Source organism: Mustela putorius, unplaced genomic scaffold (genome assembly GCF_011764305.1).
Source record: "Mustela putorius furo isolate JIRA1106 unplaced genomic scaffold, ASM1176430v1.1 tig00537248_pilon_pilon_pilon, whole genome shotgun sequence".
NCBI classification, from domain to species: domain Eukaryota; kingdom Metazoa; phylum Chordata; class Mammalia; order Carnivora; family Mustelidae; genus Mustela; species Mustela putorius.
The window spans coordinates 10,784,690-10,809,484 of record NW_025422387.1 but is presented as its reverse complement, the minus strand read 5'-3'; positions in this window follow the sequence as shown (position 1 = coordinate 10,809,484).

The window sequence follows — 24,795 nt, the reverse complement described above, 5'->3', positions numbered from 1 at the left end:
TTTCCTCGCTTCCACGAAGTCCACGGCCTGGCCCTGCCCGGCTTCTGCCTCCTCTGCTCCCGTGACACTGGCCTCCAAGGCAAACAGCAGTGTCCTAATCTGCGGATATGGGGACCCCTGCAGCCTCATGTTCCTGACCCCACGCTCCTAACCCTCCCTTCCCGAAACTTCCGCCCGCTCCGTGGCTCGAACTGTGTCCTCCTCCTAGTCTCCTACCTGCTGGTCACCCCCCATCCCCGCCCTTGTGAGTTTCTTCCGCTGCTTGCGGGGAGTGTGGCCCTCAGCGCAGGTGTCCCCAACTCTCTGTGCCTTCATAGGAATGGCCTCAGCAGGGCCAGCTTCACAGGCCCGGGACCCTCCGTAGGGCCCCCTGCTTGGTTTCATGTTTGGCTGTCTCCGTCGTGAAATTCTTAATACATTTTGACCAAGGGAGCTCTCACTTTTCATTTCACAGGGAGCCCTGCAGATCCGTAGCCGGTCCTGCCTGCAGGAACCTTGGACCTTAGCACTTCCACAGAAAGTACACGGCCAAGGGACTTAATTTCTCCATCACTTTCCTGAGATTCTTAGGCGGATCCAGGACATGGTGCTGGGAAAGCCGTCAGTCCAGTGCCTGGCTGGCTTGGAGCCGGCACTCAACACACGCCCCGTGAGGGTTATTAGGGCTTCTCGCCTCTCTCCTCCCGTGAGCTGGTTCCCTCTGGCTGCTCTCGGTCACAGGGATTACCAGTCATTCAGAAGTCTCATCTGCTAGCTGTTGGCTCCTCCCGTCTCCACGGCCCGCATCCATCAGCTCCTTCTTATTCTGTGTCTGAAATGTCTATCAAACCTCTCTTCTCCCTCTCTCTCCGCCGCCACTGTGCAGATTCCGCTTACACAGGTTGTTGTAAGAGTTTCCTAATTCATCTCCTCGCCACTGGATCCAGCCGAGGAGAGTAAGTCAAGCCGGCCCGACAGGGACGTATGCAAATACCAGTCCGTCCTTGAGGACAGAGCAGCATCTCGGAAGGAGAGCCGGAAAGGAAAAACCTCCATCAGCACCTGCTTCTGGGCCCGGCTCTGGGCGCACGGTCTTGCACATTATTATCCCAAAGGCCCTAATGGGTAGATGTGGTGACCACCCATTTTACAGAGGAGAAGCTAGGGCTCCGAGAGACGGTGGTGTGGATGGACCGATGCCAAGGCAGAGCCGGGATCCCTCCCCAGATCTGTGTGGCGGGGAAAGTACTTGCTTTCCAGCAAAAGGACATCAGGGGAAAAACTAGGGAGATAGGAAGGGGACCCGAGTTTTAGTTCCTAGTCACGTACCAATGTTGGCTTCCTGGTTTGGATCACCGTACAACCGTTACGTAAGCTGCTGGCGTTCGAGAAATCTGGGGGAAGGCTGCGCAGGAGATCTCTGTACTGTTCTTGCCCCTTTCCCATAAGCGAAAATTATCTCAAGATGAAAAGCATTTCAAAAAAAGAAACTGCCCTTCCCGCTCTAGGCTCTGTGCCTATTCCTGAACTTTTTGATCTTCTTGTCCACTTCTCACTGCTGCCCCCCACCCCAGACACGCACGTGCACACGCATACACGCACAACCACACAAATTCCCCACGATGTCTTCGCACAGGGAATATCGCCCTGATGGCTGCCCCCATCAGCTCGTTGAGCTCTGCCTGTGACCTGCCCCAGAGGGCCAGCAGGAATCGTCCAAGGAGACGGGAACAGCATGCCTGGGAATTGCACTGGAGCTGTGTTCGTCTAGCCACCCCTCCTTCTTGGCGACAAAAATGCAGCGGTGTTGCTTGCAACTTACACATTGCAGAGCGCTTCGCCTACCCCTCCCCACCCCCTGCACCGCCTCCTCCCCTCTCTCTTTGAGTTGGCATGTAACCTTGATGATCCAGCCAAATGAGTTATTTGAGATGGAAACGTTAATTTATTTGAGCAGATGGGTGTCAACGCTGCTCTGTAAAAAGGTGGCGGTATGCCGTATTGGCCCAGAGTTCTACAGATGAAGTCCTGGCTGCCTCCCTGAATCACCGAGTGTGAACGGAATCATATGTTAGCAGCACTAAGGGAAATGCCTATTTAAGCCGAGCCCTTCCAGAAAACAAATCATTACCCCCCGATCTTTGTTTTAAATCTGGATTTTCACGTCTCTTCATGTGCCGAGGGTCTTGAAAAACCTGAAACTCATTATTTCTCAAAGTGTGGTCCAGTGACCGCCCACATCAGAGTCACCCAGGGGCTTTATTAAAAATGCAGATCCGGGGGCCCCCCTCTTCCCAGACCTACAGACTCCCACTGTCAGGGGTGCCGGCTCAGAGCTCCCGCAGTTTTAACAAGCTCCCTGGGTGACTGACTGTCATACACCCAGAATCTGGACCCCCATTGCTGAAATGGTGCCATCAAACTGCCCAGGAAAATCCTCAAAACAAAACAAAACAAGAAACCTGGGGCTTTGAGGGGTTATGTGTGTGTGTGTGTGTGTGTGTGTGTGTTGTTTTGTCCTGTTTCTTTCTCTACCCTTTGAGATTTTTATGCCAAAAAAAAAAAAAAAAAAGTATTACTTTTGTGGTCGGAAAGAAATAAAGGGAATACATAGCACAAAGAGATTATTTGTGCACTAGAAGCAAAAGACGGTTTGGAAATTTCAGGAATTTCCAAGACAAGGGACCTCCCTGTCCTTGGCACTGAACTTTAAGCCTGGCTTCTCCTAGGACGCCCTCCCTCCTGCGTGCCTCCCCCCACCCTGGCCACAGCCTTCTCTAAGTGTTACATCCAATTTTCTCTTGAATACATGTAGTGAGGAAACTCAATGACTTCCCAGGGGACCCTACTTATGGGGAGGCAGCACAACGAGAAGATTTATGGAACGTCTGTAAAATGTGTGTGTAGAAACTTGAGACATTTTGATCGCTACCAAGGAGAAAAATGGACAGTTTCTTACCACTCGGTTTCAGGAGCATTTTTTATGGGTTTTTAAAATTAATTAATTTTTCCCCCTTTGTTAGGAATTCTTGGCACAGACACAAGCCCCGGAGAAGGGAAACATTGCCCACGGGCTGTATGTCCAAACTGTCAGGTTCTCAATCCCAAATCTCTGGGGGCAAGGCCAGACTTCACGCGCTTCCCATGGAGTGGGGAAAGGCCTGTCAGTGGCGGCAAGAAGGGGGAGTCTTATTAGCAGCCTTGCTCCCACGGCTCTAACAGGCTTCACGCACAGCCTCTTCCCTGGGCCGGCTCCACACCCAGAGCCATTTTTGGGGACGGGAAAGAGCCTGGAACGTTCATCATGCCACACCAGGGCCTGTCCACCGCGAGCACCCTTGCCATGTCGGCGGGGCTATCCCTTAGGCATCTGGTTTTTCTCAGCCTCACAGGTTCCATTCCTGCCCCCTGGGGACTCTGTAGCCCAAGACAATGAACCCAACGGAATTTCCTGGCTGGCGGAGGAAGAGCGGGTGTGGGGGGGGGGTGCACCCCACCCCTCCCAGCATCCTGCTTCTGTCACCAACTTGTCCTGGGTTCTCTCTTAGCCACACCCTCCTCCCTCGTGAAAGAAAAATTCAGAGAGTGCTTTTGTGGAGTGTGACGAAGACGAGAGAGAATATGTAAGCAAATGCTCCTGCCCCCACCCCTACACACTATGGAGATAGCTCAGTTGTCACACGGGGTGGGTGGCAGGGGGTGGGGCGGGGGAGGGGGTGGTTTGCTGCTTGCTGCTTGCTGCTAGCGTCAAGGTCAGGGATGCTGCACCACACCCTCCCATACCCAGGACAGCTCTCCACCGTCAAGAACTGTCTGTGGTGCCGAGGTCGAGAAACCCTCATGAATATAAAGGGCTAGGCAAACAGTCGGTGATTAAAATGGCAATAATGGAAAAGGTGCAGAGAAAGGAGTACAGTTAAGTGTATTCAATAAACCTTACTATTATTAGTAGATCCAAGATAATTGGTAGTTGCTTCCTGGCATGCCTCGAAGGATTCTCAGGCTACAAACAAGCCCAGCTAGACAGTGTCATGATTGATTAGTGATGTCTGCCGTGGGCATGGCAGGGGGAAGTGGCAGCGGGAGTGCAGTGTATTTTCTGACCCTGGACACTGTGATGTCGAGCATCTGTTTCTGCTCTGACATCCTGTGATTCTATTGCCATGATTCTGTAAGTCTCTCTATAAACTTCTGTAGTCAGCATTATTTACAGAATATTTGAGCAGCCCAGGCTCCTGCAGGCTTGCTTGGCAGGGCAGGCTGGTGAGCTGAGAGCCAGGAAGACAGAACCGGCTCTGTGCAAGGCAAAACAGATCGTTGCTGACAGCATGTGATGTGGGTGACGTGGCAACTCCCCGCTTACCCCCTAAAATAGCCCCCATTTCTCTCGGGCTAAAAATTTTTACTATCAGCCACTGCATTGGATTAAAATACTGTCTCCAGGAGGGCTTTGTTTCAATGCACGGATAGGGCTGCGAAGGGATAAGCGCGCGATCCATGTTGAGTGTTAACTTGCCAGACTCATCCTTGCTCAGCGGAATAGAACAGAGAGGTCATGGAGCAGGAGAGAGATTATTTTTGAGAGTGGGTGAGGAGCTTCGGGAAAATAGAACTTAGAGCGCAGGATTCAAAACCACTGTCCTGCACGGCCCCAGGAGGTGCTGTGCGCTCTGAATTAGGGTGACCAGCTCATCTGGGGACTTCCTTAGCATTAAAATGAAGATCGTATGTTCCAGGGACTCCCTGTGTCTCGGGCACACCAGGGCGGTTGGTCACTTAACTCTAGGCCACGTGGCGTGGGGGGGAACTGTGTAGCCCCCCACATGGCATTTATACCTCTTGTGGCTGCCCGAATTCTCTTTCTGGACATGTTCCTTCCTTGCTTATGAGCGCTTTGTGGCTCTCTAGGGCCCACCGAATAAAGGTCTCCTTATGGTGTTCAAGCTTGCTTGCTTGAAACTTGCTTCCTGATGTCACTCCACTGTCCCGCCAGGTGTCCCATTAACTCGTTGCCTTCCCGGAGACCTACTAAGTGTTATTCTCTCTCCCTGGGCTAGAGAAGGAGCTTTCCTATAAGGAGACCCATTTCTTGGAGGGTGTTCAACTTGTGTCAGTAGCAGAAGAGCTCGTGAGCCCAGCCTTTTTATCGAAAAGCTCACCTGAGTCCCCTCATGAGTTGGGGTTTGGCGTAAGGCCACCACTTTGTGTCAGGAGGGACCCCACTTGTCCCAGAGAGCCCCAAGAGCCTTTGGAGGAAAATGGCAAAGCCACTGGATACAGGAAACCACCCCAAATGAAAATAAAGACTCCTTCCTTCCTGTTGGACGTACATTACTGGGCAGATCCCCTGCTCTCTGATCAATAGGTAAGACAGGAGTCATGCCCATCTGACAGGTGGAAAAACTGAGGTCTGAGGCACAGGGCCCCAGACACAAAAAGAAAAGGTTTCTGGACAAGGAGACGGCAGCAGCGATGTCTCACAGCACATCGGGGACTAGACAGTAACCAATCGAAGAGTCCTGACCTATGTTCTCTGGTGGTCTCATTCATTGATTCCTCAGGTATTTATTAAAAGCTTATTATGTGTCAGGCAGAGTGTTCCTCTCCTAATAATGACTGTATTATGGCTAGACCGTGGGGGACTTGACTAGCTGCAATCCCTCTACTAAATGCTGTATGTGCCCTCATTTTAGTGCTCCTGGCAACCCACGGGGGCATGGTTACTATTACTGTCTCCAGGGACAGGTGAGTAACAGAGACAGAGGAGGGAGAAGCAGCCCTCTCAAGGTCGCTTAGCTCATCAGCAGGGGCTTTGCTGAGGTTTTCCCCTGGGTGCTTTTTCCTGGGTGTGGGTGTGGCCTTGATGGGGCTCTCACTTTCGGAAGGAGAGAAACGGGCCATTTTTCCGAGGTCCATCCTTTGCCTCCAAGATTCGCCAGGCTGCCCCTGCCCAATGAGCGACATTCCCATGAGGAGAGAAAGGAAGACAATGTTGCCGAAGCATCTTCTGTGGGCCGGGTGCTTCATTTGTTTTCCATACCACCTGGCGAAGGAGCTGTAGTTGGGCCAGAAGAAACTGAGGCTTGTGGGGCTGGCACAGCTAGAGCTTCACAGCTGGTTTTTGGGGAGTGGAGACCCAGCCTCGGGCCGTGATGTCGCACGCCTTGCTTTTTCCACCGGGCAGCCATGGCTGTCCCAGGGCACGGCGATGGGGAGAGAGCTTGCCGGGAGTCTTCAGGCCACACGAAAACCGCAGGAGCGGTTCTCTTACGGCTCGATACGTGATCTTAAGCACAGACTCTTGGGACAGGAGCCAGAAAGCCCCTCTCCCACCCATTGTTAAGTTCAGGAACGCGGGGAGAGGACCCAGGACTGGTCCCAGCGGAGTCCCGCTGCCCACGATGGGCAGCAGGTGGCGCTGTGGCCCCGGCTTAGCAAGGGCAGCGGGAAGGTGGAAAGGAGGGGGAACCCAGAGATAAAAACTAGTGGAAAACAAGGATTTAAAAGAAGAACAATTTGTTCCAAAACATTTGCCTTGTAACGGGGTCATCTATAAATTCTGGGATTTCCTGTTTGCTGCTGGGCAGGCTGGCCGGCAGGCAGACCGTTCTCCTCTCCACAGTCTGGAAGAATCATTTCAGCCGCACTCCCGAGCTGCTCCGGCCTCCCCTGGCCCAGATTGGCTCTGAAATTTCCCGGCTTTTGTGCCCGTAAGCAGGATCCTGTGACAGCAGGTCTCCTTGAGCTGTGCTCCAGTTTCCGCCGGGTGGGAGGAGGAGCGAGATCGTGGTCTTTTTCAAAGAAGAGACTATATTTGCAATCTCCCTGTACTAGCTGTGCTACCGGGCTTGTTTTGAGTCAGAAGGGAGAGAAAAGAATTTTGAAATGAACGAGACAGAGGCGGCCCTGTTATTTTTATTTCCCATAGTTACGATTTTCTGCATGTGTGGTGAGAAGACTGAAGTTCTACGCTGTTAGTATCAAGTATACAACATAATATTGTTAGCTGCGGTCACCGTGCTGTCTGTTAGATGCCCAGAACTTGCTCAGCTTCTTGCTGGGAGTTTGTGTTCTTTGACCAACACATCCCCATTTCTCCGGTCCTGCCCGCTGCTGGCAACCACCGTCCTCCCCTCCGCTTCTGCGAGACCGACTTTTTAAAATTCCACATATAAGTGATACTCTGCAGTATTTGTGTTTCTGTGTCTGGCTTATGTCACTTTAGCATAATGGTCTCCAGGTTCATGTTATTGCAAATGGCAGGATTTCCTTCTTTTTTTTTTTTATGGTTGAATAACATTCCATTGTGTGTATATACCACATCTTCTTTGTCCATTCATCTGTCAGTGGACACTTAAGTTGTTTCCAGGTCTTGGCTATTGTGAATACTGCTTCAGTGATCATGGAGGTGCAGGTACCGCTTCGACATAGTGATTTCATTTCCTTTGGATATACACCCAGAAGTGGGATTGCTACATTGTATGGTGGTTGCATTTTTTAAGTTTTCTGAGGAAGGAGGTGTCTCCTTGAAAGAGGAGAACTGTTCTAGTTAACATGGGGATGGAAACGTCATTGGAAGAGACAAAACCCTTTTTATCAGCCCATAGAACCAAGTACAAAGCCCAAAACATTGATGAATAAATGGCTACAAAAAAGTATCTATCCATCCGTCCATCCATCCCCCATCCATCTATCCATCCATCCACCCATCCATCCATCCATATGTCCATCCATCCATCCATCCGTCCATCTGTCCATCCATCCATCCATCCATCTACCCACCCATCCATCTATCCATCCATCTACCCACCCATCCATCCATCCATCCATCTGTCCATCCGTCCATCCATCCATCTGTCCATCCATCCATTCATCTGTCCACCCATCCATCCATCCGCCCATCTGTCCATCCATCCATCCATCCATCCATCCATCCATCATTCTTCCACCCATGCATTTATCCAATTATTCACTCATTCATTCAGCAGACAGTTATGGAGAACCTACAGTATGCTCGTACCTTGTCTTATTTTAGTCTGAGGCTAAGCCTAGACCAGCTCTGTAGTCTCCTCCTGCGGCCAGTGGCATGTGGAGAGCATGTGAGTACCATCTGGAGATGGATCCAGAAGGTGGGCTCAGGATTCCTGGACAACAGCTGTTGGGACCTTTAACGAGGATTGCAACATATTTGGCCAGGGTGAGGGGTACAGTTTGTGGCTGCAACCAGAGTTTTTCTCTGAATAAGTCAAACGAGCCTGTCTGGGATCAACTCCACGAGGGCTGGACAATCTGGTCCCAGCAAATTAAAACAACATGGGCACCAGCCAGCTACATTTTTGAAAACAGTATTTTTGTTGTTTTAATCAAGGACGCCACCCCTGTCCCCTGCCCTCGACAAGCTCTGAATGGAAATGAGGCAGAGTTTATAAGAAAATAAAAACAATTCTTGGGTATTCCAGCCCACGCTCTTTTTCCTTCTCATGAGTCTCACAACTGAAGCGCCTTTCTGTCCCTCATTTTACCCTCCTGTCCACAGGCTTGGCGGGATTGATGAGCCTGTGGCAAGACAGTGTCTTCAGTGACGCAGAGCGAAGAAGCTCTTTCCACGTGTGTAGCTGAAGCCAAACTCTCCAGGTGGAGAGTCCCTCCTAGCCAGGGTCTTGGTCCCTGTGGGGACTGTGGACAGCGGGGTGAGGAGGCGGGCAGCATGAGCCCCCACGCTGAGTCTGCATATTAACTGTGCCTTTATTTTCTGTATTCTGATACCTTGATGTCTTGAGACCCGGCCACTCTGTAGGGACTTCCCTGGCCAGAGTTAGCAGGTCCTAGAGATAGTGAACACCTTGCCGGGAAGTGTGGCTTTCAAATCCAGACCAGCCACTCCAGAGCTGAGATCTCCAACCATCGCCTTTGTGGGGCTCTCACACCCCAGGCCACTCACCACCTGTCCCAACCACCTCAGGGCACACAAGGAGGGGCAGCCCCTATGCCCAAGATCTCACTGAAATTATTCAAATGATCCCATCCTGAGCCTGCTTACCCTCCTTCGCCCCTTCCTGTAAAAACCGCAATAAAGTTTCTTACCCATGTTCCTCCCCTGCTGCCTGTGCCTTCTGACTGACCCTAGCGCTTCCTTGTGCAACCCTGCAAGGTGGGCATTGCCCTGTTTCTAGAGGCCCATGGGGATAATAAACTTCTTCCTGTGTGACTGTCACTTCCCCATCCGAATGTCTTACCATACCCGATTAAGACAAATCTAGGTACCCTTGAGACGGGCTCAGCGACTACAGCAGGTCACTGTGCTGGCTTACCTGCAGCCTCCTTTTCCATAGAATGGAGGTAACAATGACAGCCCATGATGGTGGGCATTGGGTAGGTGACAGAGTGATTTCCCAGCCTCAAATAGCACCTCTTCCCAGTCCCTCCTTAGGTCACGATCATGTTCTCTTTTCTTTATAACACTTAATTTGCATGGGAAGTGACTCATTTCTGTCTTTGCCTGCCTCCCCCTACTAGAACGAAAGCGTTTGTTCACTATGGAACACCCAGTGCCTCGAACAGTGCCTGGCACGTCGTAGGTGCTCGTGGAGTGGTATGGAATGAAAGCGGAAGTGCCCCAAACTTAGGCACACGTTCTTCTTGTTGCTTTCCTCTCTCCGTCTTTTGGGATGCTCTTGTATGAGCTGGTGTGTGGATGTGGGCCACTTTACAGGTTGGAAGCCACTCAGTGAGATTCTTGTCCCTTGTGTTGGCCCATAAAGCTTTGTACTCACTTGACGGCTCTCGCCCAAGACACTCAGAGCATTTGATAAACGTGAGTGATGTAAATGGGGCACTTTGTTTGCAGCAGGTGGGACATGATTCTCTGAAGCAAGATGGTTCCCAGGGAAGCCAAACCTGTTCTGGAAGAGAGTGAGAAGTTTAAGCACAGAGACCTCAGGGGCCACTGGGCCACTTGCCCAGTGACGTCCGGCCAGTGGCTCAGATCAGCAGAAAGATTCCTGGAAGGCGGCCCCTCCTAAAATCCCCTCCCTCCCCTGGCAACCCGATGCCCCAGAGCGGGTATTGTTTTGTTCCTTTGGCAGAACTTCCTGAATCAAGTTAGGAGGATCCTCCTGGAGCCAGAAGGCTCTTTGCTTGGATTCATGGAGTCCCCACTTAGCAGAGGCGCTGTGGCGGGGAGTCAGATGCTGCTCGTACCCGTGCATTCATCAGATCCCTTTGGACACCCAGTCTGGTTCAAGCGCCTAGGATACAAGGATGAGGAGACCAAGGAGGGGAGACTGACTCATGAAGGAAGCACTTGTCTGAGCACATGGAGCACAGGGTCTTTGGGAGCCCAGAGAAGAGGTTTGGGTTCAGATAGGCTTCTTGGAGGAGTACTGCTTCTGGTGATACTCAGAACTCTTTCCATGGTGGCTTACAAAACCCCAGCTAGAACAGGCTTAAGCCATAAAGAGAATACATTGGCTAATGGGATGCACAAATGTAGGAGTCACTGGTTTCAGGCACAGTTGGATCAGGGTGCTTAATTAAGTACTCCCATCTCCTGGTGCTATTTCTCTTTCTGTGTTGACCTCATTTCCTCCAAATAGGGCCAGAATTTCTCCCACTTGGTGGTGAAGAATAAGAATTGGAAGCTTTCAGTTCACATTCTTCTATTTGTATGTTTACTGAGCGACTGTTTACCGAGTGGTAAACAAGACAGTGTCCCACAGATTTATCCTACAGATAGACTTATGCGCCAAAGGCACATGTACAAGAATCTTCATTTCGACACTGTTTACATTGTCCAAAGCCTGGAAACAACTTAAGTGGCCACCGACAAGGGACTGGTTCAGTGAGTTACGCAATGGAAGACCAGACAACCCTTCAGAAGAATGAACTAGATCTCTATCCGTAGTCCTCACTCAGGGCCACTCCATGCTCCCGAGGAGATCTGGCAGTGTCTGGAGACATTTTCAGGGGTCACAGTTGACGGCGGGGGTCAGGGGTGGGGAGGCTCAGCACTAACAGCATTTCATGGCTAAAGGCCAGGGGCGCTGCTGCACCCTCTGGTGCCCAGCACAGCACCCCTCCCAACAAAGAATTATGCAGCCTGAAATGTCAATAGTGCCAAGATTGAGAAACCCCTATCTGCATCTGCTGATACAGAGATCTTTAAGATACGTGAAGTTGAAAAAAAAACAAAAGCATTGTGGAAGACAATAAATACAGCAGACAGCAAGCAAGGAGCATATCTGTCTCTGTGCTTATATGTGCACAGCATTCTCTCTTGGGGAATAAATAAGAGAGCGGGGGCACTGTATCTTGTGAAGGCCTAGGGGAGAGGTGTGGAACAGATTTATTTTCACTGTACGGCTTTTGTACTGTTTGAATAATTTGAGACCACGTATGGATATTCTTTGAAATACATATAATATACGTGGTCTGAAAGTTGGACCAGACCCAACCACGTTCCCTGCCTTCCAGGTCTTCTCCCTCTGGAGTGAGTAGGTGAACCACATCACGAGTCCCAGCTGGGACAACTCTTAGAGATGCTCAAGTCTTAGGAGGCATCAGAGATGCTTTGGAGGTGCTGGGTGGGAGGCATCCGGATGGGTCTTTGTGGGAAGACCACCTAGAGACTTTAACGCAAGCGTGCGCCGGGTAGATATCACAGGGAATACGTTAAACAGAAACTAGCAGGTGTCTTGACTTCTTTATTCGTTTCCCAGGGCCGCCATAACAAAGGATCACAAATCAGGTTGTGTCGAGCAACTGAGATCTGTTCTCTCGCCCAGCTCTGGAGGCTACAGGTCCAGAATCAGTGTGTCCCATTTGGCAGGATCTCACTCCCTCTGAAGGCTCTAGGGAAGAATCCTTCCTTGCCTCTTCCGGCTTCTGGAAGTCTTTAGCCATCTTAGGCATTCCTTGGCTTGCAGCCGCATCTTTCCCATCTTTACCTGCAGGCCCACGTAACCGTGTCCCTGTCTGTCTTTGCGTGCCGCGTTCTTCTCACAAGGACACCAGCCGTGCTGGGTGAAAGGCCCGCTCTGCTCCAGCATGACCTCATCCTAACTGAGCTCACCGAGATTGTTCTATTTCCAAATCAGGAAACGTTCTGAGGCTTGGGGAAGACTTCAGCATATCTTTTTGGGAGAGGACACCATACAACTCACAACAACTCCTAAGCACACACACATATGTGAATAGTTTTTTCAATTTCAGTTTTAAAAAAAACAACCAGGGGCGCCTGGGTGGCTCAGTGGGTTAAGCTGCTGCCTTCAGCTCAGGTCATGATCTCAGGGTCCTGGGATCGAGCTCCGCATCGGGCTCTCTGCTCAGCGGAGAGCCTGCTTCCCCCTCTCTCTCTGCCTGCCTCTCTGTCTACTTGTGATCTCTCTTTCTCTGTCAAATAAATAAATAAAATCTTAAAAAAAAAAAAGACTGTTTTACTGATTATGCTTCAAGAAATGTGCATCTTGGGGCACCTGGGTAGCTCAGTGGGTTAAGCCTCTGCCTTTGGCTCAGGTCATGGTCTCAGGGTCCTGGGATCGAGCCCCGCATCAGGCTCTCTGCTCAGCAGAGAGTCTGCTTCCCCCTCTCTCTCTGCCTGCCTCTCTGCCTGATTGTGATCTCTCTTTCTCTGTCAAATAAATAAATAAATAAAATCTTTAAAAAAGAAAAAAAAAAAAAGAAAGAAATGTGCATCTCAGGGTGTCTGGGTAGCTCAGTTGGTTAAGCATCTGCCTTTAGATCAGTTCCATGATCCCAGGGTCCTGGGATGGAGTCCCACATCATGCTCCCTGCTCAGTGAGGAGCCTGCTTTTCCCTCTCCCTCTGCCTGTTGCTCCTCCTGCTTGTGTTCTATCTCTCTCTGTCAAGTAAATAAATAAAATCTTTCAAGAAAAAGAAAAAGAAAGAAAGAAATGTGGATCTGATATAATTTCTTCACTTTACAGTGGAAGTATCTGAGGCCCAGAGAGGGACAGTCATTAGCCCAAGATCACGTAGTAGATTAGAGGCAAGGCGGAAACCAAGCTCTAGGTCAGCTCTCTCCTTGGACTCTAGGGTCAGAGTCCCTAAGTCATGTCTGTCCTTGATAGGAGCTGCTGTGTGCGAGGCCATGGCTAACTGGCTGGTGGTCCACAGGGCGCCCATCAGCTCATCCATCCATCAGCTCCCGCCCGTTACCTCCCAGCACGCAGGCTCAGCTGCCCCGCAGAGAAGTCCTCTTCCTAGAGGCCCATAGCGTCTTATTTCTGAACGTTCCCACGTGTGTTCTTGGGGACTCCAGGCTGTATGTGACTGAAACCACGGCAGACCGATTGAAGTCAAAAGAGGGATCTGCCGGCTCGTGTATCAGGGGAGACACAGCTGGACCAGGAGGTCAAATGATGCCCTACTCCATCTCTCCCCCTGCTCTCCATGCTGCTTCCCTGTGTATTGGCATCATCCTGAAACACACTCGAGGTGAGGTGGGAAGCATGAGGCCTGGCCACTCCAGGCTCATCGGCATTCGAAGGAGAACCTGCCTTTTTGCCCAGGCTCCGGCCAATGTTCCAAGGATGGCTTGCTGGCCACATCCCAGAACCCACGCCTCGAGCCAGGAGGAATTGGTTCTGGGCTTGGCCAGGCCTGGAACAGTGAGAGTGGTCTGCTCCACCAGCCCATGACATCCGAAAATGGGAGAGCACTGTTCCCCCCAAAAGGTACTGGTCCAGTGCAGTGCATGCGTCCACTGTGGTGAGCTAGCTCTGTTCCCCCTTCGTGGACTGCCCACTCACTCTGCGGTTACACACAGCGGTGACAGGGCAAGGACACTGAGGGGCTCTGGGCAGCCCCTCCCCACTGCAGGGGGCCATTTTGGACCATGGACTGTTGGGCGTCTTCTGGGTTTCCGTAGTCCTTCCTTCACACCCCACCCACGACCAGACTGCACGCTCCCTCTGGGACCCCGGCTTATTCGCCTTTGCAAGCCGGCATCTAGCCCAGCAGGCAAAGAGGAGGCTCTTAGTAAATGTCTGTTGAATTGGGAATCTCTCCTAAGGTCAAGGATGTGTGTGGGGGGGTGCTCTGTAAAACTTTGCTGAGTGGACGAGTGAGTCATTGGATGAATGGGTGCACGCACGCTCGCGCACATGCGTTTTGTACGTGTAGATGAATGGATGGATAGATGCGTGGGAAGGTGGGTGGGTAGGTGCGTGAATGGGCGGGTAGAGGAGCAGATGGAACGGTAGATTGATGAGTTGATGGATGGGTGGACGCATGGGTGGATGGATGGATGGGTGGATGAATTGATGGATGGAGGCACGGGTGGCGGGGTGAGTTGACAGATGCTGTCCTGATCCCCGCTCAGTCCCGGTCTCCTATGCAAAGAACCATTTCTATCAAGGGCAAACGTAGCTCACTGATTCTTTCATTGTCTGGCTATCTGATTTCTGTCACACGGCCTACTCGCTTGCTTTTGCAATACAGAGGAGTTAATGCTCACTTGCCTGGTGCCTTCCATTCTGATTCTACTGTTTGTCATTGGAGACAGTGACAGACCATGCTTCGGAGGATAAGGGGGCAGGTGTCTGTTCAGAAAGAGAAGGAAACGGTTACGAACAGCAGTTGTGTGCCCCTCTCTCTCTTCCTGCAGACAGACTCTATCCACATGATGGTGAAGACGGCTGGGGTAACCCTCAAGTCACATCCTTCCGGCTCTGTGGATAGAGGCGGCTCTCTGACCCTGACTTTCACAAGTCAGTAGAACCCAAGAGACCTGGAGACGATGCTCTGGAGGCAGCCATGTAATGACTTTCCTAAATGGGCTGCTCTTGAAGACTCAAGCTCTTAGCTTGCCTCCAATTCAGATGGGAGTTGGTCCCACCAGGGAGAGCATTGCGTTCCACCCCTAAGGAGCTCTGGCTTCCTTATTCCCTTTGCTGTTGTGTCCCCATGCCTCCTGGGAAAGGGGCCAACTCAGCAGTCAGTGTCAGAGGGAATCAGCTCCTGGGAAATAGTCCCGAGGGCCCTCCTGGGCTGGCAGAGCTTACTGATAGCTGGGGGGCCCTCTGGGAGTCCAGCGTGCTGGACAGAACGCTCATGCCATGCCTTACAGACTCATCATCTCCCTTAGGCTTCAGCTCTTACGAGGTTCACTTAAATAGTTGGGTGGATGCCGGGCAGAAAGGCTCATTCCCACTGCCTCTGCCACGCTCTCCGTGGGGTGCCGTACACTAACAGCCACGAGCGTGCATTCAGCTCCCGCTACACGCCAGGCTCCCTCCTACTCTTATGAGACAGCTATTAATATCCCCACTTCACTCAGATGGCTCAGATGGTGAGGTCGGTGGACTCACTCATGCTCATGCAGCCGGTGTGTGGCTGGGCCAAGATTCAAACCTGGGGCTCCCTGCAAATTCACAGCTGCCTCCGTGCACTGGCGTGGCCAGGACTTCACTGCTGTTCACTGCTGATCCATTTTGGAGTTTAATCAATGGAAGACCTCACTTAGCGTTTTATTTTCTCTATCAGCAATTCGTGAACTGTAATAGCCTATGAGGGAGGAAAAATAGCCTATGGAAACAAAGATTGATGCTAAAAACTGGAAATGAGTCAGTGTTAGCACTCGTGTGCCCTTTCTGTTTTGGCTGCTGGAATTGAGTAAAAAGCACAGGACCCCAGGAGACATGATTTAAGGATCCCTGCATGTTCCCATCACCTAACAGCTACTCTGTTTCCCAAGATTTTACCTGGAGACTTTCATTTCTTTGGGTCTGAAATCCTTTTTGATTTTCGGAAGACTTTAATTAAAATGACAATACCTCTGAGAGTGGCCATAATAATCTTGGAGCCTGTGCATCAGCTAAAAGCTTAAGCAAAGGAGTAGAGAGTGAGGACTGAGGAAAGGGGCATGTGCTGCACAAAGTTGGCCAGGAAGCATGTCTGGGCCCACTTGGCCTCCATCACAATTCCACCCAAGGCCAGCTGGAAAGGGAGAAAATCGGGTCTGCTATTTATTGGTGCATTGTAAATTACTCTGACACTTAGAAATGTAATGTGACCATAAGCATTTATTCCCTCACACAGTTCCTGTGGGTCAGGAATCTGAGCATGGCAGAACTAGATGGTTCTGACCAATCTCTCAGGAGGGTGCAATTGAGATGTTGGCTGGGCTGCAGTCTTATCTGAAGGCTTGGCCGGGGCTGGAAGATCGGCTCCGAGGTGACTCGCTCACATGGCTATTGGCAAGATGATTTTGGCCACTGGCGGGAGGCGTCTGTCTGTCACCACATGGACCTCCCCACAGGGCTGCTCGAGGATCCTCACAACACAGTGGCTGACTCTCCTTAGAGCTAATGAACCCAGAGAGGGAGCGAGCGTGCACAGAGGGGCTGCGATATCTTTTATGACCTTGACCTCGCAGGTCATACTTCTCCATTTCTGCAGCATTCTCCAGGGCACCGTTCTGTGAGAGAGAGTCCTCCACAAAGGTGTGAACGCCAGATGGTGAGACTCTCAGAGGCCATCTCGGACACGGACTTGGGATGACCATGATCATTATCTTTATTTTACAAGTGATAAAACGGAAGCATGAAGGACTCACCTGAATGTATGCCTGGATTTTTCACAAGCCAGGGATCGTGTCTGATTGTTCGCTACAGTGTTCCTGGAAGCACCTGAGACAGTGCCAGCATTTAGTGGGTGTTCAGGAAACGCTTGCTGAATGAGATAAGCGAATGGATAGATACTTGCTTCAGAAAAAAAAAAAAAAGTGATGTTTGAAACTCAGTCTATGTTACTTACTGCTCTGTTAGATGTCTGTAGGGGGCAGGGATCAAGGAATGAGATTTTGCATCGCTAGACTTCTCCTATCATTGACTTTTTGTGCGCGTGTGTGTCATTTTGGCTTACTGTTCAGTAAGTCCTCTGTTACTTTAAGACCTGAGTCATCTGGTATGTTGTCGAGGGAGGAGGTGTGCAGAAACTGAACAGGGAGGAGCCCTCCCCTTCGTTGGATGATAAAAGGGTCACTTTAATTGAAATAGAGTTATAACTGGTTGCCAGATTTATAACTGGTTACCAGATTTAAGCATAAGGTCAAAACCTCCAGAGCAGCGAGATTATATATACAGGCAGCATGTATATAAATGTATGTATAATTTATGCAATATTTTTCTTATTCGCGCTCTCTACTTAAGTTATCCATTAAAGCCCATCACATTAATTTAATTGAAAAATTCTGGGGGAATTGTATTAGCTTTTTTCCCATTAAATTAACATTACAGCCTTTAAATAGATGTCCTGGATGCCCATTGTTGCTAACAAAATTATTATGCAAATTGAAATCTGCCCTTTCTGGATTCGGCCACCAGTGTCCCACCCTCCTCTTTTTTCTGTGACCTCTTTAATTTAATTGTCCTTTCCCTGAGTTCCCAGGCCACAGATGTGGGACAGAACCCCCTGACCCAAGCCAGAGACTCTGTGCGGGGCTGTGAGGCCTGGTCCACTGTCCTTGTGAAAACGCTCTTATCTCCAGAGGAAAAAGGGTGGGCGGTCCCCCCCGCAGGCCTCTTGGTGGAAAGAACATGCTTCGGGTCAAAAAGCATAGGTGTGTGGATCAGATGGGCTGGGTTTGAAATGGGATTCTGCCCCTCAGTGACCCTGAGATCTGTGAGCAAATTTCCCTACCTCTGTAAGACCTAGAGAACCGCTCCTCTCTTGGCAGGGGCTGAAGAGGCACCTGAAACAATGGATAGCGCCCACGCTCAGTGGATATTCATCAAGATCGCTTTGGCCACGATTCACTAACTCCCTCCGTTCATCCATTCATTGAGGACGTAATTCAGAGCCCCGCTCTGTACCAACCCCTGAGCTAGGTGAAGGGGAGATGCCAGGAACCAGATGACCCAGGTCTGCAATTGCCTGTAGCTTGTCAGGGGAGCAGGGGTGCGGAATAAACAGGTAGACAGGTAAATAACATGTGGATAGAGGTAGGTAGGTGTTACTGCCATTATTAGCCTATTAAGCGAGTGTTTAACAAGGAAAGGGCAGTCCTGTTAGTGAACCAGCCACTGTAATTTGCCTGCTTTGTTGCTGAAGCTTCTAGAAAGCAGAGTGAGTCCTCGGGCTGGATCAGAGAGGCTGCTTAGACCTGGGGCCCAGTTAAGGAGGCTTTTCTCTGACTTGAGCTGCTAGACAGCCAGAGCCAGCAGCTGAGTGACAGCGACGGCAGAGCGAGATCTCTTTGTGGAATCAGCCTCATTTTCTCCTGTGGATGGGCTGAGTGTTCCCCCAGGCCCACTCTGTGTCTTTTCTTTCTAACCAAGGCTCGAGAAGTAATCCCCCAGTTGATCCCTGGATGAACACCAAGACTTCACCACTTCTCACGAGTTGCCAAGGGGGACTTGTTCTTCTACTGTTCCCATCTGTTTAATCTCCAAGAGCCTTCCCTTTTTTAGGAATGTGCTCTTCCATTTACACAGACACTGAGTAGATTAAAATGAGCCTCGAAAATAGAAGGCCAAAGCCTTCGAGGGTTGAAGACGCACACCTAAAAAGAAGCGTGGGGTTGGAAAGAAAACTACCCCAGTCCGCAGGTTATCGTCCTTCCGGTGAGACTAGTGCTGAATGAGAGCTTGGAAAGACGGGCGGGTTTCTTCCTTCCTGCTGTTCCATTACCCACTGAACAGCAAGTGAGCCCTAACCATGGTGGCTTAAAGCAACAGGTGCTAATTCTCCTTCATGGCTTCTATAAGCCAGGGATTCGGAAGCAGCTTGGCTGAGCCGTTCTCGTTCAGGTGTCTCCTGTGGCTCGGGCGGAGGTCATCTATCCGGAAGGCTACTTATGTTCATCGGGATTGGGAAGCCACGGACAGCTGAGGGCTGGAGCAGCTGGTCTTCTTGGGTGCACATTCTATCTCAGCATGGTCTCTGCACAAAGTCTCTCCAACAGGGTGGCTTTGGCGCAGTGGGACTTCTTACACGGTGGTCAAGGCACCAGAGTAAGTGTCCTGAGACAGAGAGCAAGCCAGATGGAGGCCACATCCCTTTCCATGACCTGTCCCTGGGGGTCATGCTGTCACTTCTATCACATTCTGTTGCTTAGAGCAGTCATGGGGTCCAGCCCAAGTTGAAAGGAAGGGGAAGTAGACTCCATGTCTTGATGGCCAACGACAAGGTTCTAGAAGACCATGAGCGACTGAAAACATTGCACTGGGTGATGTCTACTTCTTAACATTCCTGGTTGAGGTTATTACAGTGGTTACAGACACTAAACGTTTGAAGGAAAGCAATAAAGCTTCTAGAAGATAACATAGAATATCTTCATGACTTTAGGACAGGCGACTGTGACATGATAAGATATATATATTCATCTCTGCCTCTGGTTCCTGACAGAAACTCTTAAATCCCTTATGATTTCCTGAGAGATGGGTGTGATAGGTTCATCTTACACAGAGCTCTTAAATCCCTTGGAATTTCCTGGGTGATAGAAGCATCTTTTGTTCTAAGGAGGCCAACTCTTGGTGGGTCCCTAAGTAGTTTCAGGGTGATCACCAGAAAGATTAAGCCAGGATTAGAGGTTTAGAACTTTCAGCCCCAACCACCTACCCTCTGGGGAGAAGAGTGAGGCTAGCAATTGATTTAAAAGTCAATCATGCCTATTTGATAAAGCCTTCGTAAACATCCCCAGACTGTGGGCTTGGAGAACTTCTTGGGTGGTGAACAAGTCAGTGTTCTGGAGAGTGGCTCCATGGGGACCAGATCTCCTGTGCTTGAGACCTTTCCAGATCTTATCCGGTGTACATCCTCATCTGATTGTTCATCTATATACTTTTTTTTTTTTAAGATTTTTATTTATTTATTTGACACAGAGAGAGAGATCACAAGTTGGCAGAGAGGCAGGCAGAGAGAGAGAAAGGGAAGCAGGCTCCCCGCTGAGCAGAGAGCCCAATGCGGGGCTGGATCCCAAGACCCTGAGATCATGACCTGAGCTGAAAGCAGAGGCTTTAACCCACTGAGCCACCCAGGCACCCCGTTCATCTATATTTTTTATACGAAGTAATGATAAATCATTATTTCCCTGAATTTTTTCAGCTGTTCTAGCAAATGATCAAACCAGAGGTTGGGGAGGTGGTGTTCTTGTGGTAACTCCAGATTTTGTAGCCACGTCAGACAGCAGAGAGTGTACCCTAGGCACCCATTACTGTGACAAGCATCCAAGGGGATACTGTCTTGTGGGACGGAGCCCTTAACTCAGATCTGAGGCTAACTGTGTGTCGTTAGTGTCAGAAATGAGTTCTAGGACACCCAGTTCGTGTCCCAAAAGTTGGAGAATTGATTGGAATGCGGGGAAAAACCCCACACAATTGATGTCAGAAGTGTTGTAGGTAGAGAAAGATTTTCTTTAGCAAATATTTCTGTAACAGGACACACACACACACACACACACACACCATAAAGGAAGTAATTGACCAATTAGACGTCACTGGAACTTCTTCTGTTCATCGAAAGATTCTACTAAGACAATGAAAATGCAAACCACAGAGTGGGAGAAGATAGTTGGAGTAAAGATGCCAACAGACGACTCACGTATTCAGAATATTGAAAGAACTCCAGTAAATCAATAAGGAAAAGACAAACAACCCCAATTTTTTATTAATGGGCAAAATGCGTGAATAAGCTTTTCACAAAAGAGAAATCCAAGTGGCCAAAAGAGCATCAGCAACATTAGTGATTAAGGGAATGCAGTACGAACCACAATGGGAATTTTTACACATGTAAAAACTTTTGGGTGGACACCTAAGATTTTTGAATTTACTGTATATGAGTTATACACAGACACATACAACAATGGCTAAAGTTACAAAAAGCAGGTGCCTGGGTGGCTCAGTGGTTTAAAGCCTCTGCTTTAGGCTCAGGTCATGATCTCAGGATCCTGGGATCGAGCCCCGCATCCGGCTCTCTGCTCAGCGGGGAGCCTGCTTCCTCCTCTCTCTCTGCCTGCCTCTCTGCCTACTTGTGATCTCTGTCTGTCAAGTAAATAAATAAAATCTTAAAAAAAAAAATAAAGTTACAAAAAAAGAAACCTGTGGAAACCAAGGTGTCGGCAATGCTTAGAGCAGCTGGAACGCTCATATCCTGAAGATAGGAGTGTCCATGACTACAGACACTTTGGAAAATTACTTAGCAGTATTTGCTAAAGCTGAATGTAGGATGTATGCTCTACGAATATGCTCGTTAGCAGTGTGTAAATGTGTGCACCACGGACACGGCCGAGAATGTTCGTAGCAGTATTATTTGTGATAGCAGAAGACCACAGACTGATTGGCTGATAAAAACAGGAATTTGGCTGATGAAAACCTGGGTGGCTCAGTGGGTTAAAACCTCTGCCTTCGGCTCAGGTCATGATCTCAGGATCCTGGGATCGAGCCCCGCATCCGGCTCTCTGCTCAGTGGGGAGCCTGCTTCCCCCCTCTCTCTCTGCCTGCCTTTCTGCCTCCTTGTGATCTCTCTCTCTGTGTCAAATAAATAAATAAAATCTTAAAAAAAAAAAACAAAAACAAAAACAAAAAAGGAATTTATTTTTTCTGATTCCAGAGGCTGGGAAGTCCAAGATCAGGATGCTGTTAGATTTGGTGTCTGGTGAGGACCCGCTTCCTGGTTCATAGATGACCATCTTCTTGCTGTGTTCTCCCCGGTGGAAGGGACAGGGATCTCTCTAGGGATTATTTATAAGGGCACTAATCCCATTCCTAAGGACTCCACCCTCATGACCTCATCACCTCCCAAGGACACCACCTCCTAATACCATCACACTGATTAGGTTTGTTTAAACATGAGTTTCAGAGGGACACAAACCTTCAGTCTATAGCAGGCCCCACACTGGAAACAGCCCCAATATTACCAATAGTAGAACAGATACAGAAAGTGTGGCATATTCTTATGGTGCGTAATTGCAACACTATATATGGGATATGACTTTGGACAAACCCACGCAATCGTGTGTTGGGGGGGAATCTCACTCATATGTCTTTGAATGAAAGATAGAGCTACATGGATTCCATTTACATTAAATTTACAGCCAAACAAAACAAATTGTGAGGATGAAAGCAAAATCAGTGGCTATCTTTGGTGATGGGGGATGGGGATAACAGGGAGGGGCACGAGGAACACTCTTGTGGAATTGGTAAATTTCCACATCTTCACCAGGGTGGTCATTATGAGCTTGTGTTCGCTCTGTAAAAATTCACTGGACTTGTATACTTTTATAATACACATATTCATACTTCCATGAAAACGTTTCCTTTTATTTATTTATTTATTTATTTTTAAGGATTTTATCTATTTTATTTGAGAGAGAGTGCAACAGAGGAAGGAGAAGCAGGCTTCCCACTGAGCGGGGAGCCCAATGTGGGGCTCCATCCCAGGACCCTGGGATCGTGACCTGAGCTGAAGGCAGACGCTTAGCCGTCTGAGCCACCCAGGCACCCCAAGTTTCCTTTTAAAATATAATCATGCCCATACTCTATAGCAGAGGTCAGCAAACTATAGCCCCTAGGTTGAATCCAGGCACCACCTGTTTTATAAATAAAGTTTTATTGGGACACTGCCACATTCACATACATTCATACACATATTGTCTATGGTTACTGATATGCTACAACGACAGGGCTGAGTCGCGTGACAGAGAGAGGATGGCCCACAAACCCTAACATAGGCACTATTTTTCTTTTACAGAAAAAAATTGCTGACCCCTGTTCTCTAACATAGTTGGGACCTCGTTTAATCCTTCCGTGTTTATTAGAGAAGAGTCAGGACTGTTTTTCAAGAAAGATGTTGGCCCTACTAAAAGGCTCGCCTTCAGTCCACCCTCATGCATAGTTGGGGTGCCTTATAGTAGCCAGACACCCCCTTTGGGTCTAGTGCTTTAAGATTCCATCCACACCAGAGGCCAGCCCCACCCTTTCTTCCGGTGATTCTCAAAGTAATTTGATTTGCTTTGAATTTTCTTTCCTAATTCTGCTTTTTAAAATTCCAATCATTTGAATTATGAAAGTAATATATATCTTTTATAACCATTCAAACAACAGAGAAGCGTCTAAAATAAAATTAACAGTCTCCCTGCCCCTCTCCAATCCAGCTCCCTTGATGCCACTGCTGTTAACAATTTGGTATAAATGTTTCCCCACTGTTTCCGTTATTTATAAAAACATAGAAAAACCTACTGAGAGGCTGTGACTTTTTTTTGGGTCTTTTTTTTTTTTAATAAAAATAAGATCACACTTGCTTTTTATTCTATCTAGCAAAGTATTGCCGGCATATCTCTGTCAATTTATATAATTTTCTTTTATAATTTTTAATAGCTACACTGCATTACTTAATGTAAATAGATCCTGATTTCCTCAACCTTTGTCCTATTAATGTGCATTCAGCTTGTTTCCAGGTTTTTTTTTTTTTAACTATTACAAACGATGCTGCAATAAACTTCTTCATATATTTATGTCTTTATGTACTGACATTTTCATTTCTGGTGGATATATTCCCAGAAGTGAGAGTGCTGGGCCACAGTTTAAATTTTAAAAAATACCAACAGTTGATTTTCCACGATGCTATAATAATTTACAGCCTCTCCCCCCGATGGTGTTCGAGAGAACTGGATTCCTCACACCCTTGCCAGCTCTGGATGCTACACATATTTTCCATTTTTGCCAATCTGATGGGTAAAAAATAGTATCTCATTGTTCTCATTTGCATTTCCCTGACAAGTGAGCCTGAGCATCTTTTCATATGTTTATTGGCCATTTGCATTTCTGCTACTGTGAATTCTGAAGCCTTGGCCCATGCTTCTCTTGGGTGATTGGTCTTTTTCTTATTAATTTGTAGGGTCATTTTATAAATTAAGAATATTAACTCTTTGTTAATTATAGGGCTGCAAAGATTTTCTTTGTTTATTGTATGTTTTTCCACGGCACTGCTTTTGATTAAAAAAAAAATTAAATCTCTGTCCCCCAGGTTCTTGCTAAGAATATAACTAAAACTGTTTGATTTTTAATTCTTATCAGAATCTCAGTTGTGAGAAGTAATATATGTGGTGCTTTGTTTAAAGCAGTGCTTCTCAAACATTTTCTAATTTTAAGTAACAGACACTCTCTCCCCCACAACCTCCAGCCTTTTCCCCTGCCAAACACATGATTAGAGAGAGAAAAGAGAAACTGCTATGATGAACTTAGGTTTGGGGGCTCAGCAGTCAGCATGCAGAGGGCCTGTCCTGTCTCTCTCTCTCTCTCTCTCTCTCTCTCTCTCGCCGCCCCTGTGACACTGTGAGAACCACTAGTGCTCCCTGGAATCTAGTTTGAGAATCATTGATCTGAAGTCTCTGCAACCCCTCCATCTATTTAATCAATTCTGTACAGTGTGTTCCATGGAATATTAAGTAGGATATTAACAAGTGCTTTGTGAAGAAAAGACTCTGGGATTGTTCTACGGCCTGCCAAAATGAGGCGCGCTTTCCCTTTCTGAACTAGATCGCACTTTGATTCTTTTGAGATGGAAATGCTAGCGTACCAAGAGACAGGAACTGGACAAAGGGTGACACACACCCTTTATTTCTCTTCATAGGCAACGCCAAAACAAATAGACAGTTATTGCCCTCGCTGCTCCCGGCCATCTGCTGAAGGTGCAACTCTGGTTTCTGACTGGTCTGAGTGAGGACTGCTCACTTAGCCAGCAGGGTTATGGAGAACCAAAGGGACCAGCAAGGGACAGGTGGGTGCTGACCCCTTTTTATTTTTCCAGGGGTAGAAGTCGTGGACTCTGGGTGACAGTTAGCCACACCTGTCTTCT